Source organism: Thermobia domestica, chromosome 10 (assembly GCF_964235325.1).
Source record: "Thermobia domestica chromosome 10, izTheDome1.hap1.1, whole genome shotgun sequence".
Taxonomy (NCBI): domain Eukaryota; kingdom Metazoa; phylum Arthropoda; class Insecta; order Zygentoma; family Lepismatidae; genus Thermobia; species Thermobia domestica.
Window position 1 is genome coordinate 112,750,499 of NC_137463.1, and position 6,000 is coordinate 112,756,498.

The 6,000-nt window shown below is 35.0% G+C and overlaps 1 long non-coding RNA gene across 1 annotated transcript in view; it reads left to right on the forward strand.

The window, feature by feature from the left end:
- Window positions 1-2,262, forward strand: part of LOC145662058 (uncharacterized) — a 56,450-nt gene extending 54,188 nt beyond the window's left edge. The window contains exon 5 of the long non-coding RNA XR_014126970.1: window positions 2,024-2,262. This is a non-coding gene — a long non-coding RNA (uncharacterized LOC145662058). The remainder of the gene's footprint in view (window positions 1-2,023) is intronic.
- Window positions 2,263-6,000: the final 3,738 nt, after the last annotated feature.

Consider the following 6,000-nt stretch of genomic DNA (forward strand, 5'->3'; position numbering starts at 1 on the left):
AAGCCATACAATTGTCCATAGAGCAACAGACTTTCCAGTATCTAATAACGTAGAACCATAAATCCCAGTTACTGCATTGAGTACAACACTGCAACGATTGTTTCTATAAATTATCACGACAGTCTATCCTTACATTGTTAGCGTGGAAGAAATTATACATATACGTAAACGTTTTAACAGTTCTATTCCCTGTCAAACGCAACTGAAATCATCATCAAGTCACAGTCCGCTTTCGACTTCACTGAAATATTATATGGTAGGACAGATAATATTGCAGCTCATTGTACACGTATGTGCACAATCCATTCTACAAACGTATCCGATTCTGTTTTACATCAAACTTCAGCCACCTGATTATCAGAGATCGGAGTGCATACTATCGTCTGTCAATATAAATTCCGACAGACGATCATGATCAAGTAAATTACTTCGTTGATGGAAGAGGATGCTCCTATTAACGCTGACGGCTATATTCACGTTAAAGATGGATACAATATGTACTCATGAATTGATTTCTTCTTCTGTAGTGTCTCTTATAGATTATTTAATATTGAAAGCGCATTCAGATTCTCTGACAGTAATCGTCTTCATGTGATCATTTATATGTTTATTAGTAGCACATCTGATGTTTCGTGCTTCAATTTAAACTTGCTGATAGGTCAATATTTTCGGAACTCACTGAGATTATTGCTTATTCTTTTCCGTAAACAATAATAGGCGCCTCCTATCAATTTTCCCTTCAGTCCATTCAAGAATCGAAAGGCTACAATGGCCTTCATTATAGCTTGTGAAAGTCTACGATTTTTTTCTAATTAGTGTGCTATTGACATTTTATTTGGTATCACGTTGCAGACAATTTTCGAAGATTTTTAATTCTCCTACCCACCCTAGTTATCTAATAAGTATTCAAAGTATTAAAATTGGAAAGATCATCAAAGGTCTTTCAGCACTCGAAATCTTATTTATACTGTTTTCTGTTTTGATTGGAATAGAAACTATGAATGTTCGGCTAATATGTATTTTCTATCACCAAATTTATCAACACAGACCAAATTGAAGAAGGATAGATAACGATGCAGCAAAACTTTGTACTTACCATAAGACGAAGTAATTTTTTCTTACCAAACCTTAGCCTAGAATACGTTTTGGAACATGTTTTCCTCAAAACTATGGTGCTCCTACCAATGTGCATAATAGGTTAAAGGTGATTTACTAGCTTCTGAATTAGGTTAATATTAACTCTAATTATGAATTTAGTATCCCATAAATCACATAATTCTTCTTTTTCTGCATTGTATTTTGTCGGCTCTGAATCACAAATCGTTATTATACGCCTGACCAACGTCTTTATCCACCTCAGTACAAGACGCTCATGCGAAACATAATTAGCTACAGTGAAGAGACTTTGTTGTGGTTGTCTGTTCTGTACTGAAAAATGTCGGCATGCGGTAAACCAATGTGATGATATAATAGTCAGAAATACGGCATTAGAAGTCGTTGTATTGGAACATTCTTCTCGTGCTATGATATAATAACTAGGACCTACAATAATTTCACTGTAACTATTTATATTTTCCTTTAGTAATCTTATTTTGTCAAATTTATATTTGAACTTTACTTTTTAGGAGCTTTATTTTGAATTTGTAACGTAGTGAATATATCGATATTATTCTAACGTTGACAAACGACTTCACCACGACATCGCCATTAAACTTCCAGTAATAAATCAACCAATCCAACACCTCAACTTTCCAATATTTTAACAGTATATCCAATTCTTTGCAAATTCTCCACTTTTTCTCTGCATTTATGTATTGCTAATTTATAAGATTGTTATACTCTGTTCGTAGCTTTCACTAAACGATTCTTAACTAAATCTAATTGCACCTATATCATAAGAACATTAATTATTGTGAAACCAATAGAAGGGCATGAGCGCTAAGTTATTATATTTATTATATTTTAGTAAACAGTCTATAATAAAAATTAAGAGAGAGAACGGATGTTTAATGTACTTTTTCAGTTACAGATACCAAAGCATTTCTCCAAGAGCATTGTAAGGAAGATGGTTTCAGTTCTTATTAGTACAGCTGCCAACAGTGTACATGCATGAAGAAAGATGGCTTATATTGTACACAATCGTCATATGATCCAGCACCACGTTGTACTCCTCACACCACTTGGAACCTACCATGCAGAAATTGCATTAATTTGTGGTATTAACGGATATTATTTATGCTACTATTATATGCACTGCTACAAATTAAGGCTATAATGATTTTTCCCTTGTGCCTTAAAAATCTGTAACGATGTAATTTGCTTTCTTATAATAACGCGTTGTTGTTATGTAGTGAAATATATAACAATGCTGAACATGAATTGCAAATAATATAAAGTTCATACATTGCGAGTTCAAAACATACTTGCGAGTTATGTTGTATTAGAAAATTCAAAATAAAAGCCTAATTACTTCATTATTATTGTTATTTATAATCCTATGGGGATTGTAAGCACTATAGATCAAAATTTCCACTTCTATGTGGTCTTGTCTTCTATGTCAGATTAGCGTAATGTCAAACACATTTAAATACACTAATTCTAGCTTTGTGTAAACTAAAAGACATATTCTGACCAAAACATATAGTATTTAATAAATAATATCGTTACAGTCTTGGTAAAGTATCCTTGCCATCATCAGGCACATTATAAATCAAGAATACTACACTTACCCCAACACTATTCATGAACTTAGAAATCGCAACTCTTAAAAAATGAAATACATTTAGAAAACATGAGCCATGGCAACTAAATCTTAAAACATGCAGTAAAAATTAGGAGTGTTGCTAATTTGTAAGATCGAAAAATGGACGTTTGGTGCACATTAGAAGCAGTTCTAAATTCATTTGTTTAACTATAGAACAAAAATAAGCATACCATTGGCTTTTTGGAAAATTTGCTATTAAAATGAGGTGTCACATGCTATGGATATCATTTTTCAAAATTATTTTAATTCAAAATAGCGGACTCAAGATGGCGGCTGTAAAGTTTACCTTTACCGTACCACTGCCATCTGGATCTAATATGTATTACCTAAGCTTTTATCCACTTCTTATCATTAATACAGGAGTTAGAAGCGGTGGTCAATTTTTGTCATCACAAATACTGCACATAAAAAACATAAATAATTAATATACCTGTAACTTTTCCCCAATGTACGTATCTTAAAACTAACTTAACCATTGTTTTCCTGATTAAAATCTAGTCCGAAATTATGTATCATATTACCCTATTCCCATTAAAAAAGCTTGACCTTAATTCAAAATGGCGGATTTCAAGATGGCTGCCGTCAAGGTCGTACCTCTAGACGTTATATGTATCTACATTTTTTTTCTTTCATTAACTCTCCGTTTACAAAGGGTAGTAAGGAACTTCTGCAGTAATCTCTAATAACAACATCACAACTCTTAAAAATTATTTAAAAAATAGAATACATGCAGCATGGCAAAAATTTTTGTCATCACAAATAATGCATACTTGCCTTCTATAAAAAAAATAATTGAAATCGTAACCGTACAATTGGGTGATGTCCCTTGTAAGTAGGGTACAGAGAAAAGGTTTGAGGGTAATACATTTTGTGAACTAACATTTTATTTCTTTGCAATTTGTTGTTAAACCTATGAACTGTGTGTTTCCTTGGTGCACAGAACGATTTTAGACAACTTTCCAGATCGATCTCACTTTCTTTCACTTAAATGCCTTTATACTTCTCAATAGCATACTCCAAGGACATACCACCGTTTGTTAGAGAATCTATCGTAAGAATACATTCAGCACATATTTATCACATTACAAGAAATGTATGTAATTTTTCTTTCTCACCTAGAACCCAGCGTTGCCATATAACAATAACAAAATATCAGTAAAAGGGAAAAGTTTGAGGAAAATTTTCAAAATTTCTCTTCTTTACTTCCCGCTTGTGTGTATTACTGACAACTGAATAACGTCACCTAAAAGCCTATACTATTGCAAATCGAACGAGGTATAACTAATAACTTTGCGACAATTACAGCTTGAGCTAGATGTATTTAAGAAAAATGTAGTGAATACGAAAGGAATATGCAAGATGGCGGCCATTGCGCAATAATGACCATGATTCAGAACATGTGACCAATTTGTTAAAACACTAAAGATACTAGAACTCGGCAAAGCAAACAAACCTTCTGTCTCTCAAACTCCCAACAGGACTCTCCTAGCTGCTAGACCAATTGATGTGTTGAGTGTCCACAGTGCTTTTCATGACACTCTGTGTGTGGTGTGTGGCGATTTTACGATGGATCCGAGAATACAACAGCGCGTATGTATCAAATTCTGTGCGAATCTTGGGAAAAGTGCTACGGAGACCTTTCCAATGATTCAACAAGTATTTGGGGAACCCAGCATGAGCCGTACGCGTGTGTTTGAGTGGCATGCTGGTTCACTGCCGGCCGTTCAGACATCGAAGACGATACCCACAACGGAAGGCCCGTTAGCTGCACAACGCCAGACATTGTTGACAAACTTCAACAATTGGTTTGTGAGGATAAACGTCGAACCATTCACGACTTTGCTGATGAACTGAGAATTGATTACGGTAAATGCCATCGAATTTTGACTGTTGAATTGGGCATACATCGTGTCGCGCAAAATTTGTGCCAAGGATCTTGACTGCTGATCAGAAGGCACAGCGTGTGCCAGTTTGCATGGAGCTTCGTCACACTGCATCAGATGATCCAACTTTCTTGTCACTGAAAAGCAAGTTGAAAGGCCGTCGGTTCAACACACTTGAGAGGATTCAAGAAGCATCGCTGGGGGTCTCAACACCCTCAAAGAACAGGACTTCCAGGATAGCTTTGGCCAATGTTCCAATCGCTGGAATAAGTGTCTTCATGCGGAAGAGAACTACTTCGTTGGTGATTGCGGTCCTTAGATCAAAAGTACATTTTTCACCAAATGGCATAAGTCCCGATTATTTTGGATAGCACCTCGTATTCCTATACCGTCCGAGAAATACTCAAGTAATTGACATATTTACGCTCAACAATGCCCCGAGAAAGACTTAAATCATTGGACATACTAGATATTGAAAATGATGAAACCCGAAAGCTAGATTTCAAGGAGATGTGTCCACATTTTTCACAGTCAAGTCAGGAGAATGGCATTTAGTGTTTAAATAAAGTATGTCTATGTAATTATGCAGTTAATTTTGCTAATTTCTATTGTAATTTATTAGTATTTATGTTATCATTATATGATATTTACACTACATGTATTGGAACAACGTATTCTTAACATCGTCTTGCAGAACAAACATTAACAAACCACACATTTTGATTTTGAACATAAATTATAAATGTAGGATTAAATTGAAGCAAATACTCACAAATAATTAAAAACGTCACCTGAAAAAGATACATTAGTTCTCCAACGCTATGATAACTTGACTGAAAAATTTGTGTTAATCGCAAGGAAAGAAAAGTTTATTTTGATAGATTTTTAGCGAATGCCAGATATATATATTCTATGCTATTATTAAATCCAGGAATTAGGAGCGTCATTTCAGATTGTTCTTGTGAGGGGCTAAAGCACCACCGACATAAGATTTGAAAATTTTGTACTAGTATATTAGTAGACAATAAATTAAAGTATATGTATTCCTCAAACTCTTGGGGAAAGGGGCAATTGCCCCCTCCTAACCACTAAATGACGCTCTGCTAGGAATACAGAATAAATCCTGGTTGCTTTTCATAACACAGTGCAGGGGGCCTGGGAATTCTCTCCTCGGATGCTTATAACACACGCGACGGCCCCGGTCTGAACATAGGTCTATCTAGTGTCTTTGTTGGTTTGTTTGACGTCTGGCAAGATAGCCCCCCCCCCCACTTAGAAAATTGAAACAATGACTAGGTCATTCGTTTGCACCGTTTGTACCAAAAAAAATTCGTTTGTACCATTTTCCTTATA